This window comes from Ciconia boyciana, chromosome 19 (assembly GCF_034638445.1).
Source record: "Ciconia boyciana chromosome 19, ASM3463844v1, whole genome shotgun sequence".
NCBI classification, from domain to species: domain Eukaryota; kingdom Metazoa; phylum Chordata; class Aves; order Ciconiiformes; family Ciconiidae; genus Ciconia; species Ciconia boyciana.
This window is the reverse complement of record NC_132952.1, coordinates 2,566,888-2,594,884: the sequence shown is the minus strand read 5'-3', so window position 1 is coordinate 2,594,884 and position 27,997 is coordinate 2,566,888. Positions and strand designations below refer to the sequence as shown.

The 27,997-nt window shown below is 36.5% G+C and overlaps 1 long non-coding RNA gene across 2 annotated transcripts; it reads right to left on the bottom strand.

The window, feature by feature from the left end:
• Positions 1-4: 4 nt before the first annotated feature.
• LOC140661586 (uncharacterized) lies at positions 5-27,749 on the bottom strand. Of its 2 annotated transcripts, XR_012045818.1 has the most exons (5): positions 27,606-27,749; positions 27,086-27,164; positions 5,716-6,007; positions 5,448-5,624; positions 5-1,251 (listed from the first exon to the last, which is right to left on the bottom strand). It is a non-coding gene; the product is annotated as an uncharacterized lncRNA (long non-coding RNA). The 2 variants fall into 2 exon arrangements; XR_012045819.1 differs by lacking the exon at positions 5,716-6,007.
• Between the last annotated feature and the right edge of the window lie 248 nt (positions 27,750-27,997).

The following is a 27,997-nucleotide window of genomic DNA, read 5'->3' as shown; positions in this document are numbered from 1 at the left end:
CTTTATTGATATAGAACAGGGAGTTAAGAGAGTTGAACGCGACAGTGGTTTAACAAGATTTGATGGCAAGGTGCACTTGATTATCTACTGCCCAGAGGACAGGGTCAGACAAAACTGTCAGGGAGAGCCTCCCGTTGAGTCACGAGGTTCAGAAAGGATCCCCTTGCTTTCTAAACTCCTCCTCAGAGAGGAGTCTAGGTGCCGCTAGATCCAGTCCTAGTCCCAGACTTGGTCAACGGTGTATGTCTAAAGGATTATATGTGTGTAATTAATCCTTTATATCACTTAGCTAAGATTTCTAAAAGTTGAGCATGCTATTAGTCCCTTACCGAGGGTCTGTTGCGGCGAGGAATCTCTCAACCTCGAGGCGTAACCTTGAGAGGCGTCCCTGCTCGAGGGGAGACCGTGGCGTGCAGCCCGCTGCCGTGCAGGAGAGCTCAAAGGGCTCTTGGGCTGCTCAGTATTTATGGGGGTAAGATGAGAGACTTACAGTCATATTTGTACACCGACCAGATTTTAGTTTCTTTGGTGGGCGCATTGCACAACAGCCCTTGGCTATCGTGTTGTTATCTGTCTCCCGAATCCACTTTGAGCCGGATGCAGCCACCATGACCGGGTGCATCCGTTACGACCACCGCTGGTGGTTATTACCTGAGCAGGGTTACAGGAGAGAAACATCAGGGGCGGGGGGAAGCACACGGCTGCAGCGTCCCAGGCGACACAGACCCCTTTGGGGCGTGCAAATCCCCACATTGGCTGTAGGAGCGCCCGGCAAACTTGAGGGGCGAGCGGGGCGTGCCAGGGCTGCGCCGTGGCGGGGCCGGGGGAGCGGGGCGGGGAGACGTGAAGCGCCGCGCTGTTGCTGCTGTAACCGTCCGTGTGCCTCAAATGCGTTGGAAATGCCTGTAAGGGCGGCGATGCCGTGGCTGGGGGTGCCGTGTGGCTCCTGGTACGCGGGCACGGGGGGTATCGGTGCCTGGGAGGGATGGGCCGGGGGGCCGCGGCAGCAGCGCGGTCCCGAGCGGCGATGTGCGTGGGAGTAGCAGGTGGGAGCGGTTGCAGGGTGGGCAGCGGTGTTGGATGTACCAGCCCGGCACGGCCGGCAACACAGTCTCGGTGTCTTTTCTTGTTCCCTCTGTGAGGAGACGGCCGGATGCCGGCAGGTGGGTACCGAGCACGGGTGAGGGCCGGGGGGCAGGACTGGCGGTGTAGCACGGGCGGGCATCAGGGTCACGGTGTAGGCTGAGCGGTCTGTAAGGAGACGCATAAAGAAACTGAGAACCTATGGTAGCTCGAGATCTGTTGTGTGCTTTCCGTGTGAGTGGGGAATATGTCGAATGTAGACGTGAAATAGCAGAAGGCCGGCGAACTTAAAATCTGACTGGCTCTGTCACCTGCCTCTCAATGGGGTTCGCCACCAAGGGCAGCAGAGACGCGAGGGGTCTCAGCCAGGGTGCGAGGGGTCGGAGGCAGGCGACAGTGTGGAAGGTGAAATGGGAACTGCAAAGCAAGCAGTCGTCTCCCAACAGAAGGTGAGCTCTTGTAAAATGTATTGGGTAGAGGTGCCAGGGCTTCCGTGTAGATGATAGGGGAGCGCCTAAGGGCCGGCAGGACGCGTAAGCGGTCACCGGTCTTTGGGGTCCTTCAGTTGAACCCTGCAGCTTTCACGTGTACCGTGGAGAGATGTCATAGGCCTGCAACCTTCCCCAAGTAGAGTGTAGGGCGGCGAGGCAAAAGCCAGAGAAGCCTTTGACCCCTGGACTAAGCGCGAGGGTAATGGAGAACAGGCGGCCGTTCGAATCTTGTCACACGAAGAGAAGCTGTAGCGGGACATTAGTCTAAAGCGGTAAAGGAAGGTTGATGTTTTGGGACATTGAACGCACACTGACTGATACCTGATACCTTTATTTTGGTTTCAAAAAGCAAAAAAAGGTATCATGGGCAAGTTTTCATCAGACGGAAAGCTTAAAAGGAGCACATGGGCACGACACGTAGCAAACAGAAAGAGCACGCGAGGTAGTAAAGGTAGATAAGCCCAAGGCTTTGCACTCTAACCGAAAACCTAGAGGAAGGCCTAAAAGCTGCGAGGCCAAAGGGGTGTCTTCAGGCCAAGCAGTAAAGCCCAAGGCGGTAACTGGAGACAGTGCTAGTCAAAGGTGACCTGTCTAGTGCAGGCGACTGTTGCAGAAGCATTAGGATGAAACAGTGAACCCACTCATCTTGCCATTGAGCCTACAGATGTGAACGTACGGTGAGAAGGTGGCAAAGTCTGTGGAGGAAAGCTAGGTCAAGAGAGAGGAAGCTGTAATGCCCGTGGCAACTTTCCCAGCCCAGATGTTCCCGTAGCTATGTGGACTCGGACAGCGCCATAGGAGCGCAAGAGGCAACCACGCAGGCAGCTCTGAAAGGAGCAGATTTCCAAAAAGGGAAAGAGGTGAATCTCCCCAGGCGGTGAGCGTATGAAATCTCACCTCGAGGGAGGTTTTGCATCGGCTTGCCCGTAAGACCAGAGACGGTCAAGTCCTAGTAAACTGAGGCTGTGTATTGTCGTGAACAGGATGGGGTCGAAGCAGCGAACTAGCTGGAACTCGGAGTGGCGTAGAGTGGAGGCTGGGTTACCCCAAAGCCTGGGCAGCGTTGCCTGTCAGAGAAAGGGTACTGGAGAGTTGAAGCCTTTACCCAGGACCATTGGGTTCTAGTCAAACCAAACAGCCTAAGAGGTCGCTAAGATGAGGGTTGACCTTTTGTTCTGCCTTGGGTCAGGACGATGGGAGAAAGTCAGCAGAAACTAAAACGGGATGTGTTGATGTTTGCTGTGGCATGGACATGCCCAGGTGTTGTTGAGCGCTCGCTAAAGAGGTGTTCTCGTACTCTTGGAGCTGACGGTCTGACAACGCAACCAGTAAGGTATCATCTAGCGTGTCGCCTTGTAACAGAGGCAGAAAGAAGGTTCTGCAAGGTCCTTGAAAGGGTTGCCTATGGAAACCCTGAGGACAGCACCCTATTCAAAACCTGTAAAACCCTTTAAGGCAGACAAAACATTTGGGTTTTGGTTTCTTTTTTTCCCTCCTCCTCTGGTCAAACGTGACTACCAACAGCATAGGTGCTGTGGCGTGCCTTTTGAGGAGGGACCCTGACTTCGCCACACTCGCATGGCCAAAAGAAGGCGTGCTAATGAGAAAAAGTGAAACAGTATAGAAGCTCGAGAAGCACCAAACCTTGGAGATGAAACAAGCCATGCTGCTGCCGCCTTCTTTGTTCCTGTAGGAAAAAAGAAGCAGCAGCAGTAAATAAAGCAGAAACGTTAGGCAGGTACTTCAGCGAGCGGGTAGGACCAATGGGTTTTCTGTAAATCTTTCTGTAAATCTGGAGCTGTAGGAATACGCTTTTTTTTTAGCCTAGAACTGCTCCTCTGTAACCATGGGTAAAGTAAGGTGAAAGAGAGTCTGGGTTAGGTTTTACTTAATACCACACCTAACCCCTTAAAGTGTCGTGGTGCCCAAAGGGAAGGGGAGCTTACGGTGACCGTTAAACTTGGGAAACTTCCAGTGACCTTACAAACTTCCGGTTGTAAAGTAGGGAAGTAAAGTGTCGTTATACAAGCACCGCAAAGGTGCTGTCAGTGGGTCTTCCCCAGCGGCATTGTGTTTCCCATGCAAGAGTAAAGGCCCTCCAAAAAAAAGCGTTCTACCTCGTGTTGGAGGTGCTGTGTAAAAGCCATGGAAGTATAGAAACGGTGAATGACAAAGCGTAGCAGTTTTCTTTACCCTACTGTTGGTGTCTGGGTGTTGAAAGGTATGGGCGAAGAGGTGGTCTTTTTGCCTGGGTCTAAGCCCAGTGAAAGGGTGAAAAGATGTTTGCCTGTACAAACGTAGAGATTCCAAAGGGGGTTTGGTTTCATTGGAGGTGTCGCGTAGGTGACCTAAGCGTACACTGCACTTAATCTCCTGGTAAAAGCGGTAAACTTATGTGAAACTGCTTACACGCAGTGGAAAAATGGTAACGCCACCTAGTCGGGAAAGCGTTAAACCTTGTTGGGGTTTACCCACCTTCTAACTATCTTCTAACTAACTTGAGACGAACAACCACACAATTGTTTGCCAAATCAGATTTAGCCTTCCTAACCAGAAAGGTGTTCTGTAGGCCAAGTGTAGCATTGATGGTTTGTTGTCATCAGCAAGGAAGTAAACGCCGAGTTGTGTAAAACCTGAGGAACTGCACAGACCGTATGCTGCTGTGTAACTCTCAAGTCGGCGTCACTTCTGTTTCTCAGCACAAGCCCTCACCACGTGGTTTCGGTGTAACATGCTTGGCGGTCCTTGGCACTGTCAAGGTAGGGCAAGTTCACTGAGGTTGAGGGGCGAGGGTAAATGCGGAGGTGAAAAAAGGCAACAGAGAAAAAATGTCATCCACTTAGGATACATTGTAGCTTGACAATTTAGGTTGGTGGGGGTTTTTTTGTTTTTATTGGGGTTTTTTATTTTTTAAGAAACCAAAAGGTTCTGCTTGTCTCAACTTCAGACATCAACATGAAGGCAAGGCCAGGCTGAGACGGTAGGTCACAAACCCTGTGTTTGGGCAAGGAACCCTTTGGGCGCTGGCCACGGAGACCATACCGCTGTCAGTACGGAATGGCAACCCAGCTTGTCACCTCACAGTGGTTTCCAAAACTGGGTGCGACCTTACTGGTGTCTTATAGTGTAAGGAACCCGAAACCACAAGCGAGTGATTTCACTGAGCGGGTTTGTTGGTGAATGAAGGTTGTTAGAAAATTGCGAAGGCGTAGAGGTGGTTGGGACCATTTTATACATGTGAGCTTCCTTACTGCTAAAAGCTGGAGGGTCAAGGGATAGAGTCTAAAAGACCTACTGTAAAAGTCGTCCTGTGTCAAAAGCGACAAACTTTTCAGAGGCCGACAGGAACACTTGCCCAAAAGCGGAGCCAGCCTAGGAAGCTTCTCTCGTACGTGGGCAGAAGAAAAGTGGAAACCTGCCAAGCGTAGGGTGTGCACTGTACGCACATAGCCGCTTTAGTGGGAAGAGTTTGGCCTTCCCAACGAGCATCTGTTGGTCAGAGATTATTCTGAGGTGTCTTCCTGCCAGACCTCTCAAACCCTACCTACCAAAGGCGTGACAATGGTTGGACCCCCGAGACGCCGTTGCTGTCGCTGCCGCTGCCATGTGCATCTACGTAGGATGTCTACCTGCAAGCCGGCGACCACATGGCAAAGTGACCAAAAGAGACATTTCGGTAGACTCTGCTAAGGGAAATGCTACCTGAAGGTTGAAAATGTGGTGTCTAAAACCTTCCGTCATCCTCAAGCAAAAGCGAGACCTCTAAAGACGTTCTGCAGCAGGGCAAACAGATTAGGCCATTTCCGGAAAAGAACTGAATCCAACCAGCACAGGTTCTTTACAGGTACCGGCCAAAACTGTGGAACAACTTACCACAGGGCAGACGTGTCACTCTCGAGCAGCCAAAGCAGCTTGTTGACCAGTTGGCGTAGCTGGCAAAGGATGGACATGAAGAAATCTAAGCAATGAGGTCCGTGTAGGCCCGTACCAGAACCCTGTGAGCTTCGTCTGACGGAAGACCTAAACCTTTCCTGGGGAAATCTGTCTTCTCTAAAAAGGGTAAAAGCAAAGTTATTTTGGTGGGTAAGAAAAACTGTAAACATCTGACTAAAAGGTGTTGAAGTATTGTGGAAACACCTGCCTAAAAGCTGTGTATTAGGGGGTGAAGCCCAACACCTCCACTTGTCAAAGTAGTATCGGGTTGGATTGGTCAGGAATGCCAGTCAGACGAAAGCGTACGCCAAAAATAAAGGTCTCATTGAACCGCTCCCAGGATAACCAGTGTAAGAGAAGCCCCAAGCCAAAGGTCTCACCGGTCATCAGGTACTTCAAGGAGGGGGTGGTAGTGCAAAAGCCTCTGTTGAGTCCGGCTCAGGGAAAGCGGGTGTTAACAAGGGATGGTGTGAGATAAAAGTGTAAACGGCAGAGTCCAACTGTAAAAAAAGCGTGGATTTACGAAAACCCATATTAGCAACAGTGTCGAAGGTTTAGGTTTGTAGACCTTTTCATGGTTTGTCTAGGGTTTTTTTCTGTAGAAATCCAGAACTTCTAATGTAGATGGTGGTAGCCAAAAGTTTAACTGGGAAGCGTAGTCTAAAAAATGTCTTTGTAAAGGACTTTGTGAAGTGAGGTGAAGTGAAAGCAAGTTTCTAACTGTTAGGTTGGCACGTTAGCGGATTAAAGTCTTACAGTAACTAGTGGAGTTGTGGCACTTACCTAGAAAGGGAAAACGTGTGCAATCTGAAGGTCACGCTCAGATTCGATGTCCAAGCCAAGCAGTGAAACCGTATGCCTAACACCTAACACCGTTGGACAACCGTTTGTTCCGAGTAGGATGGGAGATGAAGTGTTATTCTGCCAGAAGTGTGAATCTACGAAGGGTGAAAAAACTAGCTAAAAAACCCCTTAAAGACATTAAGGAGAAGGGTTGTCCTCTAAAACAGCAGAACAGTTACAAAGCCTTATTGGGGTAACTGTTCTAATCAACTTCTTCATCGACAAGCATAAGCTAACACGTACCTAGGTGGGGAAATGTTGCCAAGCGAGATTGGCAACAAAACAAAGGTGTGTACAGAGGCGAAGACAGGTGGTGATCTGTAACGCACTGCATTTCTAACTAGAGTACGCAACTGGCTTTCACGGTTGTAAAAAGCATTTAGAGTAAACAGAACAGTTGTGTGTAATTATCTACATAAACAAACCGCTTACCGTTTAATGTCATTGATAATTAGTGCAACCTTCAAGAGGTAGCTGAGAAGAGCGGTAAGCTAGAAGAAACGTCCAGAAGGTAAAAACAAGGTGAAAAATGTCTGACCGAAGCATTAGGAGCGTAGACCGTTGAAGGGACAAAAGTGTATTGACAGGCTTTCTGACAGAGAAAGGTGATGTTTCATAGCCTGCTTTGCAAGTGTAGACACTTGACCTATGGTTTAAAAGCTGTCGATATAAAAGATTAAACAGAGGTAGTCACAGAACACCAAAAATATTGGCAAGGTTTAGCTGGAGGTGTTTTGGTTTCTTTTAAAGGACGTGTAAGGTTTAAATGGAAGGAGGTGTAAGGTGTCAAAAGGTTAAATGGAAAAAAATACACACCCTTTAAAGAGTGAAGTGGGGGGTTGGGTTTTTTGTGTGGTTTGTTTTTTTTTTTACCATACACACCCTCTAGGTCTATAGTGTTTTAAATCTTTAGGAAAAGGCAACTTTAGTAGGGTGAAAACAGTGTTATAGATGAAAGTTACAGGTAGGATGAGATGAGAAAAAAAACAACCACTTACTACAACCCAGTTGTAATACAGTTTGGTTTTGGTTTTTTGGTTTGTTTTTTTTTTTTTTTTTTTTCATCTCATGCTAACTGTAAACTGTAAAGGTTGTGACCTCAACAAAAATCTGCAGTTATAACAGTTGGATTTTGGAAAGCGTAAACCTTGTTAGTATTGAGACTCCACAAATGGACCGTTAAAAACCCTGAAAACTAGTTTGGAAACCTTAACAATCTCTAGAGGCGGTGCAAGTAGCACTTTGTAACGTGGTTAAATGTTTAAAGCTTTTTGTGTAAAATACAGCTTACAGAAACAATGAACCAAAATCCTCCAACAGTTTACACAAGTCAGTTTTCAGCTTTATACTTTAAAAGAATCTCCCAAACTCCTTAAGGTGAAAGGGTAAGAGCTTGGAGTCAAACTCTTTCCATAAAACTCTCTAAACTCCAGAGCTCTCTAAATCTTTAAACCACTTCTAACTCATCGAAACTCTAGGAGTTCACCATTTTCCAATGGAGTTTTTACAGGCATGTCCAAAAAAAAAACCATAAAAAATTTTTTTGGTAACACAAATACTTTGGAGCTAAAAAAAAAAAAGGCAAACTTGCAAACTGGCACTCCGTAAGTCTATGTTGAAACACTGTCTACACTTTAAACTCGATAAGAACTCTTGAAACTCTAAGAGGATGAAAAGATTTTTGAAAGTGCTTCCAGAAGATTTTCTTTAGAGTTGTTACAGGTGACACAACATGTTGGAACTGAAAAAAATGTGATCATTTTTAATCTCTTGATTAAAAATCTCTTCTTTAATCTCTTGAAGAGGTTTTACCTGGTTTTGTAAACCCAGGTAGTTTGTAGACGAGCTGTCACTCTTGAGGTGTGAGTCGTTCAAAACTGAGTGTTTTAAAACTTATTTTTCCTAATGCAATAATACTATACAGTTGTGTAAACACTGTGGTGGTTTTTTGTAATGAAGTGTCACTCTTAGAGTTTAAGTGTAGAAAGGTCTTACAAAGATAAAAAAACCCAAAGCATAACATACTTTAGAGGATTGTTAAGATCATCTTCCTGTTTTTATGTCTTGTATGACTGAAAAAGTGTACCTAAAAAAAGAAGGTGTTTCACAACAGCCTTAAAAGGTTTTACCTGCACTTTTGACCTCAAAAATCTGTAGGCAGGTGTTGGGGTTTTTTTTAACACTTTAAAACTAGATACTCACAAGACCTTTTAGTTTAGCCTTGAAGGTCTTCTTTTTTAACTGACCTCAAGTTTAGAGGATTGTTTAAGGTCTTATTCCTTGTAATAAAGGATAAGTTTTTTTAGGTTGGGGAGTTTTTACTGTAAACCTAAATCTTCCTGGTAAGAACGGAATGAACAACACTTCTAAAGTTCCTAAGGTCTTGCAGGTTTAAACCTGAAGAAAGGGCTAGCGACAGCATATACACAAAACTGGAAAGTTTAATTAAATTTTGTTACACCTTCAGACCTTTAAAAGTGGATTGTGAAAGACAAAAGGACACTGAACTGTCGTTTTAAAGGTCTGGAGCTTACACTAAGGCATACGGTCTTGTGCAACTGCACTTGTATAAGAGAAGCTGAAGTTCTTTAGGACCGAAAGAACTTTAATGTCTGCTTTACAAAGACCTTAGTGCAAGCTGTGAATAATAGCTGCATAGACCGTTAAAGCTCCTTAGCTTTGTAACACTTGGAGTTCCAACAGTGGCTTAGAAACATGTACTTTGTACCAACGCTCCTGCAGGTCTTAGCGTAGCAGGTCTCATGTATACAGTTCTGTAACAGTTTACACACGTAAAAGACCTTGTTAGATCTTGAGGTCTTACAAGACCTTAAACTGCTCGCAAGACCTAAAGTATGAACCATTGTAAAGGTTTAGGTATTTAGTCCTAACTGTAGTCTGACCTGAAAGGTCTTTTACAAGAGCTTTTGCCACTTAAACGAACCCTTTAAATACAAGGTGTTTAAGTATGGAAAAGTGTATATAAAACAGTGAACTAGCTCCTAAACACTTACTTACACTTACTACAGGAGTAGACTATAGTTTTGTTGAAAAAGAAAGACCTAGAAAGGTAGGAACGGTAACTTTGCCTCTATATTATGGTAGTTAAGAACTATAATGTCATTTTTCAAGTAAGAAGGTCACAAAACACAAAAAAGTGGTTTTAACACTGACATAAGAACCAAAGGGGTTTGTAATAGGAAAACACCTAAGTAGTTATTGACATTAAGTAGTTTGTAGTAAAACCGTAAAACCTGTACACGTCTTCCACACTTAAGGTCTTTGACAAGTTCTTTGTGTCTGTTTCAACTAGGAAAAGACCTAAAGAGGTGAACGTCTTTAAGTGGAAGAATGAACGCTCCTAAGGGCTTTAGGTAAGCGTCAGTGTTAAAAACAATGAGCGAGGAACTTTAAGTAGGTTTGGAGAAAAAAGGGAGGTAAGAAGGCAATTAAGGCTTTTGTAAAGAACAGCATCATTGTGACATGAAGGTTGTCTTCCTAGGAAAGGTCACCTTTTTTACATTGGGACCTATCAGCACAAGAAAAAGCGGCTAAGTGGACAGTAATGCTTCAAACTGGCTTGGAATGCCAAAGAAACCCCCAAAACTGTATTAATATAGAGCTTACCGAGTACTTTAGGGTGTACCTAAGACCTGAAGCAACTTAAGAACTAGGCAGAACGAAAGACGGAAGGTCCTCCGAACTGTCTCAGCAGACCGTTCCAAACAGGGAGGTGAAGTCTGAAAGCCTCAGCTGAAAGGGATGGAAAACCTTTGTGGAACTTTGTAGGACTTTTAAAGGTTTTCAGTGGGAAGGTCTTAGCAGAGCTGTAAAGACGATACAGGTTGAAAAAAACCATTCTTTACACCTTGGAATAACTTTTAGGTTAGCTTTACAGGGCTATGCAAAGACCTTAGGAAAGTTCTTATGGTGTTGCCTAAGAAGGTAAGAGCGTTAAAGCTCTCGGAGCTTGTGAAAGACGACAGCTAGCAACTCAGGATTCCACTGATGCCCTGTTAGGTCTGAGGTTAAAAGCGAGTGAGGTCTTGGTCAACTGTATGAAGGTTTAGTGACTTCCTTACTAAGAACTCACTGAAAGAGCAGTTTGACCATAGTGTAGTCTATCAGGAGCTGGTGGAAGGCCAGGACTTACGTAAAGTTGATAAGGGGGATTCAGACTGGAACGCAGAACGTCTAAGCAAGAATTAGTGTCCTTGTGAGTGAAACACATGCTGGAGAAGTAAGTCAGCTAAAGAGGACTTTTAAGGAACCATCTGAAACAACTTGTAGAAGTGTGATAAGAAGCACCCTCACGTGACCTATCCTCATTGGAATACTAAAAGTCACACCCCTCGAGCTGGAGACCCCGTCCCAAGCAGAGACCCCTCACCTTTGAGCGTGCACAGAATATTAAAGTAGCACTGTAGCTTTAAGGTGAAATAAGCGAACCATAGACCAATAGAAAACTGCTTTGTGTCATTACTTATGCATATGTATCACCAGACTGTATAAATACCGTACCTGCAGGACCGAACTTTGTGGTAGCTTTGTGGAGCTGCCACCTAGCACCCATCTCTGCATAGACAGGAAAGAAAAAGCCTCTGCCCTGGGTGTATGGTGGTGTCTCGCACACCGGGTGAATGACCTCACACTTGCGGGATAACAGTAGTACAGTGGTTTAAAAAAAAAAGATGGTGTACTCAGTGAGTAGAAGGGAAAGAGGTCTTTGTAGACTTCAGGAACTTACCTGAAGTTAATGAAAGAGGTCTTTTGCTCCTTATAGACAATGTAATGGTTAAAGAACCGGTGTCTTTCTTATCTAAAGACTAAATAAAAGACAGAAGAACTCTAATAACTAACTAATTAAAAATACAGGTTGTTCTACTTGTGGTTTTTTGAAAAGTATAGGAAAATTTTTTTTTTTTAGAACTTGGGTGAGTTCCAAGAATGGGAACTAAACAAAGTGACAAAAGTTCAGGTAGTTCTGGACCCGAGTGAAACTCAAGGTAAAACAAAGCACTTTTAGACTCGGTTCAAAGTGCTTTCAAACCATGTCTGAAAAAAAATAACAAGGTCTGTCTTGAGAACCTCTTTTGGTCTTGTGATCTGAAACAGAAACAAAGATCTTGGGAAGAGAAGACACAGCAAGGAATAGTCACGTAATGTAAGCACTACATAACTAAAAGCTTACTAGGGTTTGCTAATGGTATGGATCAAAGTAGTGGTCTTAAGAACTGAATGTGGGCTAAAGTTCGAAGTTCTGTGTATGTACTAAACCTGCTTTAAGTGCCACTTTTTTGGTACAAGTTGTTATTTTTATGTCCTATAGGTTCACAAGAACTTGTCTCACTTCCTAGTGACCTTAGAAGTTTTTGTCTTCCTAGGAAGGTAAAATGAGCTCCTAAACCCTTCTGTAGACATTTTGTAAGAAGTGTTTAGGAATGTGAAAAGAAGCGTTTAGGGTGGTCTTAAAAGGTTTTTGGTTCTGAATCTGGTAACCAGCTTTAAGACCTCTAGACATTCCTAAGTTATTTGTTCTTAAGGTGGTTGTAAACTAAGAACCTTGGCTCTTAGTGTACGACCACCTTAAGTTGAAGATGTCTTCCGAACTTCTTGGTAAAAGTTCCTAAAGGGGTTTAGGTTCCTGATAACTTAAGTTGACATTTAATACCAAATAAAACACTTCAGTGTTCTTTGCTAGCTCCCTTAAGTGGCTTACACATCCTTACTTCCTCACTTCAGAGTTTAACCAAGACCTTTAACCAACTCAGTTAAAGGATCTGGACGCAGAAGTTCCTAACTTCTGAAAGGTCTCTAGTAATTTTTATTGTTATGACATGTCGAAACATCTTAGTAAGGAACGTAACTTCTGAGTAGACATCCTGCCTTTTGACCGTAAGAAAAGTAAAACCTTTCCACGGTCCTCAGTACAAGTTCTTAGCGATAGTGAGTATGAAAGACACGTTCCTGAGTTCTTAAACTTGTAAGAAACCATAACAAGATCCTTTATGTAAGACATTACAGTTCTTCTAGCTTCTTCAGGTTCAGTCCAGAAGACTGATTAGCAATTACCTACGTACTTGTCGTTATTAAAGTTCCTACCCATCAAAAAGTTGATCAAAGCCTTTCCAGAAACTAAAGTTCTTCCAGGTTCTTCAGGTTCAGTACAGAAGACAGAACCTAGAAGTTGTTCTTTTGGGTCTAGTTTCTAGAAGGGCTTTGATCAACTTGTTGATGGGTAGGAACTTGAGAGCCATAAGAACAACTTCTAGGTTCTGTCTTCTGTCTGAAAGGTTCCTAACAATCCAACCAGCTGATCCCAGTTCTTCTAGGTTCTTCAGTTTCACTACAGAAGAGCAACTGAAAGGCTCCTCAGGTTAACTTCCGAAAGCTTTAGTCTTTCAGTTCCTGAAAGAAACGCTACAAATCTGGTGTAATGACATATCTCAAATACAATAAAGGGAACATAAAGTTCTTTAGGTAAAGAACTTCTGAAACTTTCTTTATAAAACTTAATGGAGTTTGGAGGGTTCTTACAGTGAACCGATGAACCCTAAGACAAACTGACTGTAAAAACCTATCTTGTCAACAGTTCACTCGTAACAAGGTCTTTAGTAAGACAGCTGTTTAGACTCAGCTCCTAAGATGGTTGTAGTAGTACAAACCAAAAATTTTAGTGAGTATTAGGCCTTGTTTGAGAGGTAGGAACTTGTTTAAAAGGTAATAGGAACCTAAGGTTTTGGTTTTTAGTCAAATAGGACTCAAGCACAAACTAGTATCTTGGTAGAGGTATTTTTAAAGTTAGTACCTAAACAACTAGGCTTTACCACAAGTCCTTACCCTTCATGAGTTAGAGGGTTTTGGTACTAAGTAATTGCTTGGACTGCAGTTACTTCCTAAAAAAGTCCTGAACAGAGGACTTTCCCTCTCATAACTGTGAGAGGGAGAGTTCTTAAAGCTCTCTAAGACCTTGTCTTGGGTGTCCTTTGAGGAAGACCTTAGGCCTAGAGACAGGTCAAAAACTCCTAAGTTTAGAGTTATACAGTTTGTCTTTTAGGAAGACCAAAACAGGACTGAGGACTGTAGGCTAAGACTTATAATACCTACCTTTTAAAACCTTAAGTTCCTAAAAAAGTCTTAGACTATGGACTGTAAAGAACCTATTGGTTTTAAGTCCTTTGGTTCTGTTGTTAACAAGGCTAAGCTAGGAAACTTTTAACGAAGACAGCTGTTTAGGTCCTTAGGAACTTACTAACCAAAACTAAGTCCTTGAGGGGTACTTGGAGAAGGACAAACTGTTACTGTTAAGAACTTCTTATGACCTGTAGAAACCTTTTACTAAAAGTTTGTCCTTCTCCAAGTACTCCTCAAGGACTTAGGAACTTACTAACCAAAACTAAGGACCTAAACAGCTGTCTTCTTTAAAAGTTTCCTAGCTTAGCCTCGTGTTAAAAAGTTTGACTTCACTTTTTAAAGAACTTTGTCTTGTCTTACTGTTATGAACTTGTTATGAACTCTAGAAACCTCTTAATGAAGTTCCTAAAATAGTAAAACAATCTTTTAACCGATTTATGCATTCAGATTTTTGTTAGATAGAACGCTAGCCTTGTTAGGCTATTACCTTTGTTATTAAGTCCTGGTAACAACAGACAAACCAAACCTTTTACTTTGTTAGGAACGTTACCTTACTTCATTAAAAACTTTTAGGTCAGAGGTTTATTAAACTCACACTAGGACAAACTTTATTAAAAGGTTGGTAAGTCACAACAAATCTAAATCTGCTGTACAGATTTAGGAGTTCCACAGCTCAGGTGTAACGTTTAGTAAAAAGAGTTAGGTTCTGGGGTCAGAACCAACTAGGTTCTTAACTGGCCTTAGAGTTCCTAGCGTTATTAACCTAGGTATAAAAAGGTCTTCATTCATAACGGGGGTTTAATAAAAAGGGCAACGATTGCTTTCCAACTCCGAACTATCTCTACAGGTCTCAAACAAAAAATAACTGGTTTTAGGTTTTGACTGTTTTACAAAGAATCAATAAACTTTTGGGACTTTCTAGTAAGGTTATGAAAGACAAACTGTTCTAAAAATCTGTTTATTATTACTTGTTGAGATCGGTAATTGAGTCGGACTTTTTAAAACTCAAACCTTTTTAGAACTCGGTAGAGGTAGCTATTTAAAACGTCAACTTAAAGTCCTATTATGAAGCTGAATTTTTTAAAAGAATGCTAAATGTAGTAGGTACCTAGAGTTTATTAAGTTTAATGCCAACTCCATTAAGTTATGTTACCTTTAGGTGACTTGATTTTTTTAGACATCAAGTACTTTTAAAGTCTCGGATTGTAATAAAGACATATTCCGCATTCTTCAGTAACTTACAGTTGTTACTATGAGCTCTATTTACTGTTCTTAGAGTTTAAAATCTGAAATCAAACAATAGTCTTAGCTGTGAACTCCATAACCCTAGATACTTAGTTCAATCTTTATTTCTTAACAAGACCTAAGTTTACTGTCTTTGAGGTCGTAAGTAGAGTTCTTATCAATCTTTATAGTGTTCCTGAGCAACTAATAACCAACTCTAATAATTCTAACTTAGACTAGCGTTTTAGACTAATAAAGAACATAGTACCTACTCTTAAGTTTACCCTAATAAAGGAGGTCTTATTAGTTGCTTTAGAACACTATACATTTCTAAGTACCTAGTCTTACTAGGAACTCGAGCTAATAGGTTTTTTTATTATGATAAAAAAGAGTTTAGTAATAAATGTGAGGTGCCTGGTCTTAAACTCGAGTGAAGCAACTTTTAAAAATAACATTTCATTTTTAAACTCTAGAGTTAAATACTTTAACACGGTATCTTCAAATTTAATTATTAAACAACTATTACTAGAGTTAAACTCCTTTAAATAGAGTTCTTAACTTAAACTACTATTTATTTATTATTACTAACCTAAACTCTTATTATTTTTACTAATACTTTTTAGTAGTAAACAACTCTAGGGAGTTTAATAAACCTCTTCATAATCCTAACTCAAGGTAAACCCCAATTAACAGGGATTTTAATATAGTTGGTAAACAGTCTATTAAGCAAAGTACCTAAAGACTTACTTACCTAAAAAAATTAAACAACTATTAAAAACTTGGGTTTGAGTCTAATTACTAGATTATTAGGTTAAAGACTAAGAGGTTTTTTTGAGTCTATTAATAGTTGTTAGGCAACTATTAATATATGTATTAATAAACAACTAATAAGTATTTAAACTGTTATTAATAAACAGATAACCTTAGACAGAGGTAGAGTTTATTACTAAATAAAAAAATGGTTTATTTAGCCTTTTAAGTTAAAGATAGATGAACTCTACCCTGTTATTTCAAAATTAAGGTAAATTTACTATTAAAGGTATTTAAACTTAACTAAGTAGTTATTTAGATAAACATATTTGTGGTTCTGACCTAAGTTAGTTAAGAACTTTTCAATGAGGTAATGTTTTGCTTAATAGCTTAAACTAAACTGTAAACTTCAAGTATTTTTGAGGGTGATTAAGAAGTTAAAAAGTTTTAAAGTCTAAACTTTGTCTACCTCAACAATATTATTTTTAATAATCACCACAGATACAGTGTAAGTTAGAGTGATAAACTCTATTAAACTTAAACCTTTTAAACTTTATTTTAAAAAACTCAAGTTTATAGTTAAACTAAATTATTAGATGAACCTTAGGTTCAAGTTAGATAACTTGAAGTTAAACTAAGAATGTAACTCTAGGTTAAGTTTATTTTGAGGATTTTACGTTTACTTTAAAAAGTTTAATACTTAGTTTAAGGTAAGGTAAAAAAGTTTAATCTCTACAGTTTAAAACTTTATCAAACTCATTTGAACTTAAAGTTTTAGCTATAAAGCGTATGTAGTCTAACTCAACGTTTAAGTTGAGGTTAAACTATACTTAGCATTTATATCATATATAATGTTAGGTTAAACTTTAAACTGTAACCTCAACTTTAAGGTAAACTATATATAAGGTCATTAACCTTTATAAAGTCCAAACGTCACCTTTAGGTTTAAGTTTTCACTCTAACCTCAAAATTTTCACTCTAAAGTTGAGGTTACAGTTTAAACTCAAACCTCAGCTAATAATGTTTATCACACTTTAAACTCTAAGTAAGTTTATACCTCACCTTTAGACTCAGTTTACCTTTAACCAAATTTTAAGATAAACTTTTTAGCAAACTTTACAGTTTACAAATAATGTGTTACTTCATTTAAATTACATAAAGTTTGAGTTATTTAAAATGTATTAACTTTAACCAATCTTACCTCTAAGTAAGCGTATATAACTCAAAACTTATATAAAGGAGAGTTTACCTTTAAACCTATAAAAACTGTATTTAACAGTTTAAGAGTTAGAATTCCAACTTAGATACTTAAACTCTAACTTAGAGTTTATATAAAAATAAACTTCAGGCAAGCTGAGACTTTACCTTTTTAGCAAAGTAACAAGTTATATAGGATTGTAAAGTAATACTTGAAACTTTATAGAAAACTCTAAACCTCTACAAAAATTTTTACTTAAACCTTTTACCTTTAACTTATTAAATTTCAAGTAAATTTATTCAAAACTGAAACTTCATTCAACTTTCAAGTTTAACCACATAAACCTAATGCATTACTTTTAGGTTTAACCTAACTCTTTAAACTTTATTGAGCTCCATTACAGTTAAAATCTAAAGTTAAACTTTAGAGTCTTGTTTAGGATTACACTCTAAAGCTTACTCTTATTTTTAGGTAAATAAAGTTTGAGGTAAAAATATTATCTTCTATTGCTTTAAAACTGTAAACGCTAAACATTTAAGGTAACCTTTAAGGTAAGGTTTTATAGTTTTAAACGTTTGAGTTAAAGTTCAAGTTGAACTCAAACTGCCCTTTTATATAATGTAAGGGTAACCCTTAAAAATATTTTTACTGTCCTTAAACTGATAAACTCTACTACAGAAACTGTACAGCTAATTTAAGTAAGTGTGATAGTTTAAAGGCAATGGTTACCTTTAAAAATTTTATATAACTTACCTTAAACTCTAAGTAAGTGTGATAGATGTTTAAACATCTAAATAAATACAAAGGAAAGGTAAACTTTAGCAAACTTTACTTTAGGTTTAAGTTGGATAAAAACAGTAAACATTTTTCTCTACCTTGTTCAAGCTTTAAAGGTTTTCTACAAATATTACCATTTTTAGGTAGGGTTACATAAACTCTATATTCAGGTAAAAAGTTTTAAAGTTTAGTTTAACCTTAACAGTTTAGTTTAACCATTTTAAGGTTAAACCTTAAAGGTAAAGTTTTATATACACTCAATTACCGTTTGGAAAAAAGGTATATTCAAAATTTAACCTAAAACCTTTGTTACGTTTAGGCTTTTACCTTTAATTAACAGATTTTAGGTTTCAGAAACTTGGAGTTTATTTTGTATTGCCTAAACTTTAAACCTAAACAGTTAAGTGTAAGGGTACCTTTATGAACTTAAAGGTGAAGCAAAATAAAGCCATACAAAATATTACAGTTTAAGTAACCTTTAGCTTTGATGAAAATTTTAAGTAAATACCCTTTAAAGTTTGCAATTTGATAAAAAGTTTGAAACTTCAAATGTTAATAACTGATAAACTAGAATCAAACATTTACACTTTATGATAAACATTTAATCCTACAGTTTAAAGGAACAGTTTGTTTAAAACATTTAGGTTTGATAAAGGTTAAACTGTTTAACTTTGTAAAAAGTAACATTTAAACTTTGCCCTGAAGTTTAAAGTGTGATTGATATTTAACAGTAACAGTGTAAACTTTACAGTTACAGTTTTGAAACCTAATAACTTTGATAAAAAGTTGAAACATTATTAACATTTCAAATGGTAAAAATTTTTACCTTCTTTTTGTGTTGCTTTGTTTTTAAAGATTATAAATGTTTAAAACTAATAACTTGAATGTTTATTCAAATGTAAAACTTTTTACATGCTTACAGTCTTAAAGCATTAAAAAAAAAGTTACAGGTTTAAACCTGTAACTTTAAAGTTAAAACTTTTTTGTTAGTAGGTTTTATTACAGTTTACCCTTTTTAAGTTTTAGGTTAAACTTCGTTTTAACTTTATCAAACCATAACATGTAGTTTTAGGTTGATAAACACTTAAAGGTAACCTTTTTAGGTTAATAAAGTATGATTACCAATTATCAAACTTCTAAAGGTAAAAAACTTTAAGTTTAAACTTTTATTGTGTCTAACAGCTTAAAGTTTTACCTTTTGTCTTGCTTTATCACACATTTGTAGTTTAAACTTTAGGTTTTAAACTTTAAACTGTAAACTTCTTTAAATCTAATTAACATTGATACCTTTAAAAATAAGTTTAAATTTTGGTAACACTGACAATGATCTTTATTATAAAGTTAGATTGAAACATTTTAAAAGTTTAACTAAACTTTACACTTTTAGGTGTAAATTTTACAGTTAAAACCTAACCTTTAATCAGTTAAACCAAATTTTAAAGTGTACTTTAACTTTAAATGTTTAAAATACCTTAGGGTAAAGGTAGACTAGGTAGATGAAAACTTTTTTATTTAAAAAGTTTTATAAAAGTTTACACTGTTAAATTTTTAAACCTTAAAAAACTTTAGGTAGATGAAAACTTTTAAAATCTTTACCTTTTAGGTGTAAATTTTAATCTAACTACAAGTTAATCTCTTTTGGGGCTTTTTTGAGGTCAATAAACTTAGGTGTGTCAAGCTTTTGCTTTAAATGTTTATCAAAGTTTAAAGTTTAAACAAAAGTGTAAACTGTAAAAAATGTTAAAGGTAAAAATATTAAGGTAAAAATTTTTTCTTTTTGGCCTTTATCACTCTTTAGGTTCAGGTAATATTGGTACCTTAAATAAACTGTGCTTAATCTAATCCAATTTATGGTAATAATATTAAGGTAAGCCTAAAAGTTTTTAAACATCTATAAGGTGATATTTTTTTCAGTTTAAACTGTAAACTTTCTCAAACTGCAGAAAGTTAGAGGTTGTTAGGTTTGAAAGGTTTTCAAAAAATATTACCTTTACATTATTAGAATAGTATCAAACTTTAAATAGTTTATAGTTTAATGTATAAAACTATCTTAACCTGTAAAGATAAGGTATATAGCAAGGTATTATTAAGGTAAAAAACTTAAATAAAGGTTCTAAAATTTTATAACTCTAAATTATTTTTACCTTTTTTATATATAGCTTTAGTTTAAAATGTTGCCTTTTTAATATATTTCTATAATCTAAAGAATAGCAAAAATATTATTTGTACTGCGGGTTAATATTTTTACCTTTCTATAGAAAGTGTTTATTAAAATAGTATCAGACTTTAAAGGTAATATAGTCTGATTCTATATAGTTTTAAACCTTTACCTTATTATGTTCTAGTTGAACCTTATTTACCTTAAAGGTTACACTTGATAAATTAGTAATCAAGTCTACCTTAAACTTTTCACCTTTAAACTTCCTATTTTAATAATTAGGCTTTAAAGTACCTTTATAAACCTAAACCGTAGGTTTAAGGCCAAGTAAAGTGTAAAGTGTAACACTGTACCTTACAAACCTAAACTGTACCTTTACAAACTTTAGAGTTTAAACTAGGTTTCTACACTTAATAAAGTTTAAACTGTACCTTTAGACATAGTATTTCTGTACTAAAGTACTTTTCACAACATATCTGAAGTTTAACGCTGTCAAAATATATAAAGTTTAAACAAAAGTTAGGTTTATATATATATAAACCTAAACCTAAAAATGCAACCAATTTTTATGCTAAAAATAGTACGGTACAGTTGAACTAAACTTACCTAAAAAAACAAAACCTAAAAGGTGAACCCGTAAACTTTAACTAAACACATGAACTAAACTTGTTTAGTTAAAGTTTACAGTGTACCCTAACCTAAACTTTTTACAATTTAAACAAGTTTAATAGAGTTCCAAGTGAAGTTCAACTTAACTAAACAGTAACTTATTTTATTATTTAGGGTTTCAGTTTATCACTTAAGGTTTTTTTAAAGTTAAGGTTTAGAGTTTATGTTACAGTACCTTCATGTTTTTAAAGTTTACAGTTTACCCTAAGTACCAAATAAGTTAAGTACCTTTAGCTCAAACCTAGAGTTTGTCTTTAAAGGAAACCTTTATCCAACTCCAAACATTACTTACCTTTGAGTGACACTTTTTATAACTTACATTTTAATTTTTATAAACTTTTTAGGGTTATGTTAAAAAGTAAGTTACCTTTCTAAATAATATTTTTCTTAAATCTAAGGTATAGTTTCTCCCAGACTGAAATCTAAACCTTCTCAACTACAATTATCACATTAACAAAAAGTTTGAGTTAACTCCACTTTACCATATCATTCTTTGATTAGGTTTAAGTGGACTGTTTAAAGCAAACTCAAGCAAAAAATAATACCTCCGGTTGTAAATTTTTTACCTTTAACGCTTTGATAAAAAAGTTTAGAGGTACAGTTTAAGTCTAAGTCTAATCAAAGTTTCACTCAAACCGAGTTTAAGGTAAACCTAAAAACTTACCCTAAAACGAAACTTATTCACACTAAAAGGTTAAAGTATTATTAACTGTAAACTCAAATCAAACTTTCTTTAACAGGTAAACTTTATTAGTTTTAAAATTTAACTCTGGGTTTAGTTTAACTAAATCCTAAACCAACAGTTGAGCTTAAAGTTTTCAGTTTACAGTTAAACTGTTTACAGTTATTTGTGGTTTAGGTTTACCTTTAACTAAAAATTTTAACCTAAAAGTTAAAGGTCTATAATGTAAAGTTTAAACCTTATGTAATCTTTTAAACCTAAATGTAATTTTCATTTTGCTTTAAAAGGTTAAGGTAAGCAAACTCCTAACAGTAAGTTTACCTTAGACTTTAGCTTTTAAACTTTTAAAAAGTGTAACGTAGGTTACACTTTACCTTTTAAGCTCAAAGTTAGAGTTATATAGGTTAAAGTTTTAGTTTAAGTTTAACAAGGTTTAGTTTAAAGTTTAGGTTAAACTGTAAAACTCATGTAGTTAAAAAGTGTAACCTATCTCAATTTTTAAAGTGTAACCTACAGGTAACTTTAGGTTTAGGTTAACTTTTTAATATTACCTGAAAACTAAACCTAAAAAGTTTGATATTAACTCTAGGTTTAAACTCAAAGTGCAAATGTAACTTTTTCCAGTTTTTACACTTTAAAAAGTTAGATTACCGTTACAGTTGAGTTGAATTATTGTATACCTTTACCTCAGCTCAGCTGTAACATTAATATTTTTCACTGTAACACTGTAAAAACTCAACTTACCATGACAATTCAGTTAAGGTAAATTTTTGTTAAAAATTAGGCAGGTTAAACTTTTATATCTATTAGAAATTTAAGGTAAGCTACTTGGTTGACCTTAAATTTCTAATAGATATAAAAGTTATTAACTTTTGAAAGGTAAGCTTACATTTTTTAATTAATATTGTTATTACAATCTATTAAAGGTATATAAAAATATTTTCAATGTGCAAAAAAACTTTAAAAACAAAAGTTTTAGTTACCAATAACTTCTATCTAACTAGCTTATTATAGCTTATTGAAGTTAAATCTAGGTTTATTTTACCTTTAGACTCACTTTAACCTTAAGTAACGGTTAGTTAAGTATTTTTAACTGATATTTCTAGAGTAAAAGTGTTACTGGCACATAGTATAACACTAATAAGTAACTAGTTTTTTACCTAAAGGTAAGTAGGCAACGTTTACCCTGACTAAATAATAAGTGTAATAATAAGTGTAATAATAATAAGACGGTAAGGTATACTTAAGGTAGTTATTTTTCAGGTGAGGTTTCTATGGTACATGTTAGTTACTGTAGGTTAACCTCACACTTTAAAAAATATTAAGTTAATTTTACCTAAAATACAGTGTAGTCTAAAGTGTAAAGTTTAAAGTAAGTTTAGACTGAAAGTTTAAAGTTTAATTTCAACATTTTACAGTTTACACTTAAACTTTTAGATTTTAAACTTTTAAGGTATTTTAATCAATACTTAAAACTTAGGTAATAGGTAATATTTATTATTTCCTAAAACTAAGTTTAGAGTAGTTTACGGTTTAAAATAGGTAGGTTTAAACTTTAAACTTTTATTCTGACCTTACACTTTAAGGTATTTTAGTCAAACTTTAGGTAAAAGTTGGACTATAAAAGCATTTATTAACTTAGTGAAGTGTTACTTAGTTTTACTTTTTTACTTAAAGTGTACACTTTAAGTAAAAGTTAAACCTACACTTTTTAAAGTTTAGTTTTGAGTAGGTTAACTTGAAGTGTAAAGTTTACAAGTAAACTGTAATTAAACTGTAATTAGTTTTAAACCTAATAGTTTTAACTTTACACTTTATTCTAAACTTAAAATACTTAACAATGTTACCTACAATACTTAAAACTTCAGGTGAAACTTTACATTACTTAAGTTAGCCTTAAACTTATTTTTAAAAGTATTACCTATACCTTACACATAAACAAAGTTTTACTTAAAATACTTTCAAACCTAACAATACTAAAATACTTTTTCTTAGTTTAAACTGTACACTCAAAATTTTAAACCTTTTAAAAAAAAAGTTCTATTTGTATATACCTTTTTACAAACTTAAAAATGAAAGTTTAAAACCTTTTAAAACTTATATAACTCATTAAAGCTTTAAGTAACAATAACTAAACAGTGTACACTTAATTTTAATCATTCTTCAAACTTAGTTTTCTGTAACTTTAAACTTGAAGTTAAACTTTCTAAACCTGTTAATAACAAAGAATACAGTTTAATTTTTAAGGTATTCTTCAAAATAACTAAACTTTTAACTTTACAAACATTACCTAGACAACTACAAGTTACATAGTATTAAAAGTTTGATAAATGTTAAGGTAAAGGTTTAAACCTTTACCTTTCAAATTTTAATTTAGATATCTTTAATGTTAAAGCTTAGGCTCAAAATGTTAACTCACCTTAACTTCAAAAATCAAGGTACTTAAACTTAGATTTAAGTTAATATAAGTTACCTAATCAATTTTTATCTAACTTAAAACTTTGACTTTTGTAGGTTTACTTAAACTTAATAAGGTAGACTTAATTTTTAATTTAATTAAACTGTATTAAAAGTTTAGTGTTATTTACTAAGTTTCCAAGTTTAGTTTTACAGTTTTATTTCTTCTATTACTTACCTTTACTTACAGTCATTCATTGACTTTTAAATTGTTAGCTTTAGGTTCTAGTGTATGTTTACCTTAGGTTGTCTAAAAATATGTAATTACCTTGCAAAGGTACAGTTTTTACCTCAGAAAGGTTAAACCGCCTTTGGCTTTTTTAAAAGACAAGTGACTTTAACTAAAAATAATGTACATTTCTGAATTGCACTTATATAAAAGGTCACCTTAAGGTGTTCAAGTAAATATAGAAAAATAAAAAGTATGGTGTAGATTAAGTCACTTTTACTACTTTAAACTTAAATCTAAAACATAAAGTACCATACAGTCTTAGGCTTACAAATTTTAAGTCACTCAAACTTTAAGTTAAATTGTATAAAGTCAATTGCAGTCATTGAGTAAGTTAAGGTTACCTTTACTTAAACCTTTTAGTTTAAGGTAGATTATCTTAGGGTGACCTTTACCTTATTTAAAATCAAATGTGAAGGGTAACTTTTAAAAATCTTATATAAAAATAAACTTAGGTATCTATGTATTTGACCTAATAACTTTACCCTTATCTTATGCAAAGTTGGTAGTTTGTTTGTTTGTTTGTTTTTGGTTTTTTTTTTACTTACAGTCAAACATTACCTTACCGTTTGCTTTACATTAAGGTAACCTTGAGCTTTAGTTTCAGACTTACCTTTAACTAATTAGTTTCAGGCTTTAAAAATATCTTTTCCTTCTGGTAGACTTTAAAGTTTCACCTCAGTTGGACTTTAATTAAAGATATTTTTAAAACTTCTATATAAATTACATAAACGTCTTTATTTTGATTACGGTTACCTTTCTATGTATAAATAACTGTACCTTTTCATGTATTACAGCTAGGTGAATTCCTAAATAATTAAAGCTTACAAAAATACAGTTTCAAGCTTGACTTTGATTAAAGCTTACAAAATCAAAATCTACACTTAAGGTTAGCTTTAAAGTCATTCAAACCTTTATAAGATTTTAGCTTAAGCTAAAAAGATTTTTAAAGCTAAAAAGATTTTTAAGCTGATGTTTCACCTGAACTTGTTTAACTCTGTAAATCTTAAGGACAGAATTACCTTAGCTTAAAGCTTACCTTAGCTTAGGTAAGGAAAACCTAAAGCTAAGTTTAAAGCTACGGTGACCTTTAAGCTAAATTCCCTTAATTTTATAGGATAAAAATTTGTACAGTTATCCTATAAAATTAACTGTAAAATTAGACTGTAAAGTTGTTGAAGTTTATAGGATAACTGTACAAATCTTTAACTTTATATAAACTTCAACAACTTTATATAAACTGAAAAATTTACTTTATATACAGTTTACCAAAACTGTTTTATATTCAGTTTAACAAGTCAAAAGGTGATATTTATTTTAAACAGTAACTTTAACTCTGTCTATCTCGCTTAGCTGAAACTTACCTTTGTATGAAAAAAAAAAAAAACCCTTTATTTCTTTAAAATCTTTAACTTACACCTTTAAAGTTACCTTTAGGTCCCACATAAAGGTAAAACTTCCACCTAATAAAAAGAACCTGTAAGGTAAAGTTTGATAAAATTTTATTTCTTTAAAGTTGTACAGTTCACCTTAACTCATATAGAGACCTTTACATTCTTAAAGTTAACCTTAAAAGGTTAAGCCTATTTTTACCTTGAAATTCTTTAATTTTACAGTTTAGTAAGGTATAAGTTTATTATCTAAGCTTAAAGGTAAACTAGACATTAAAGATTTTTTAAACTAAACAAACTTACCTTTAGTTAAGTTTGATAAATTTCAGTTTACTTTTAGGATTTTAATTTAGATAAACAGGTAACTTTACACTTAACCTACAGATTAGTTTATACTGTTATAATAAACTACCTTTGCTAACGCTAACTGAAGTTTACCTGTACTTAGGTTTGTTATCAAACTAAGTTAGTCCAGATAAAAACTATCTTTGATAATAACCTACCCTTATCAAACTGAAATTTTTAGAAGTAAAGTTTACCTTAAACTGTACCTTTAGGTTTTTTATCTAAGTTAACTTAATCAGATGCTAAAGGTACAGTTAAACTGCAGAATTTTTATAGTGAACATTAGTTATCAAAGTTTGATAATAAAAACTGAACAAAGTGGAACCTTACAGTTCGTTGTTAATATTTAATCAAAGCTTAAACTTTGATAAAAACTTAAATTTTTATAAACTTAAAGGTAATTATTACAAAGTTTAACATTTTGTATTAATCAAAGAATTTTCAAAAATTCATTATCAACTGTGATTACCTGAAAAAATTAATATTTAGGTTTAGTTTATCAGAATTTCAGTTGAAGTGTAAGGAATTTTAACCTAAGTTAGTTTACAGATAAACCCAGATAAATGGTTATTATTTTTGAGGTTAATCAAGTAAGTTCAAACTGTAAAATTCCTTCGATAGGTAAATTTACGGTACAGTTTGGTACTCATTACCTTTACCTGTACTTAAATTCAAAGTTAAATTCTTAAACTTAAATGCAACTTAGGTTAGGTCTGTTAAAAACAAATGTCAAAGAACCTAGATAATAAATCAAGGTAAGTTAGGTAAAGTTACATAAATGTAGGTAAGAAGGTAACGTAGGTCCGTTGTAAGTTAGATTCAGGTAAACTATTACTTTAGGAACTTAAAGGTAAAGCTAAAAATTCTTAGATAAATTTTTAGGTGGAACTTTACCTTTAATCTATTTATAGCAATTTACTTTTAGGAATTAATCTAAAAGTTGTAATCTAAAGAACTTAAAGTTACATAAAATAAAGTTTATAAACACCTTTGACTAAAAATGTTGCTAAGGTGTTTAAATTTCTAAAAATAGATCATTTACAGGTTACCTTATTTTTATACTAACTTTAATTTTTTATACTACCTGACCTAAGGATTTTAGGTGTTACCTTAATTAGCTTCTTAACTCCTAAGTAAGTATAAAAATCCTCTATTAACACCTGTGTTAACTTTGCATATTTTTGTAAGAATTCAGCTTTTACTTTATTAAACACCATTCTTATACGTCTTGTTTAAAGTAATAGTACTGTTATTAAAAGTCAAGGTAAGAAACAAACCTAATAAACTGTTTAAGTAGTGGTAAACGTCATTTCTTAGAGTCTTCAGAAGCTCTTTCTGCGTACAGTTGTTGAGGAACTCTAACTCAGTGCTCCTACGCTGTATTTTAAGGACTCTCGTTCTTGTTTAATAACTACCTGAGCTATTCAAAACCTCTTACCCTATACCTCCGTTATTACTACGGAAGAGTCTTCCAAAACAGTTTGAGGTCTACGCTGAGTTATTAGGCTGTCAGGTTTTAGCACCTTAAGACCTCAAAACTCTTCTGTCATTATTAAACCAAGAAGTTAGCTTAAAAACCTCTGAGGTCTAAACGCTGAGGTGTAAACGACTGTCTGGTTAGTTTAGACCTCTTAGGACAGTGTCTTTTATTGAACTGTAATTAGAGATCTAATCTGTGGTTGTAAGAGGTCTAAACTGAGTTAGACCTCAGAGTGACTTACCTCCCATCAAAACGGTAGGTGAACTTTAAAGTCTTCAGTTCTAAAACCGGCCATCGCCTCAGCTCTTACTGTAATGACACTGTAATCAGAAGAGGTGTAAACTGAGTTTATACCTCTGGGTTACTTACCTCTAATAAATACAGTCTTGGCTTCTAAGACCCGGCCTCGCCTACGCTCTTGCTTTACCTCTAGCCCTCTCATGACAGACTCTTCAGAAAGGCCTGAGCTCCACAGCCTGACACCCCCGCACAGACACCCCCTCACCGACCCGGCCCCCCGAGGCCCAGCCCTCGGCACCCGGCGCTGCAGCCTCGCACCCCTCCTGACGGAAGGCAGCCGGCACCGGCCACCCTTCAGCACCCCCTCCGCCTCCTCCGGAGATCTAGGATGATCTCCTCCTCCTCCACCCTCCTCCTCGTCCTCCTGAGCTCGCCAGGGTATGGCGGGAGCCCGCCCCGGCCCAGCGCTCCCAACTGCCGGCAGCACCCCCGCCCTACACAGCCCCAGGAGGAAGCCTTGCCTTGCCTTCCCTTCCCTCCCCTGCCCAGCCCCGGCTGCCGCCACCCGCCGCGCCAGGGCAGGGGGGGCCGCGGGCGCTGCCGCCGCCGCAGAGGGTTTGCCCGCCTCCACACGCTCCTCGGCGCCAAGGGAAGGGCTGCGGCACCGCGGGCGGGCCCCAGGCTCCCCCCGCCCCGCGGCAGCACAGCCGCCGGCCTGCAGAGCCCCAGCCCTGCCGGAGCACCGGGAGAGGGAGCACCGGCGGATGGGGCTCCGCTCACCGACGCTTCCAGGCCAGGCAGCCGCGGCACCGCTCAGCCGGCGGGGCACAGGGGCCGTCTCCGTGTGCTGGCCTGGGTCCCCGAGCAGCCCGTCTTCGCCTCTTGCGGGGCTCCAGGCACCTGGATGCCTCCT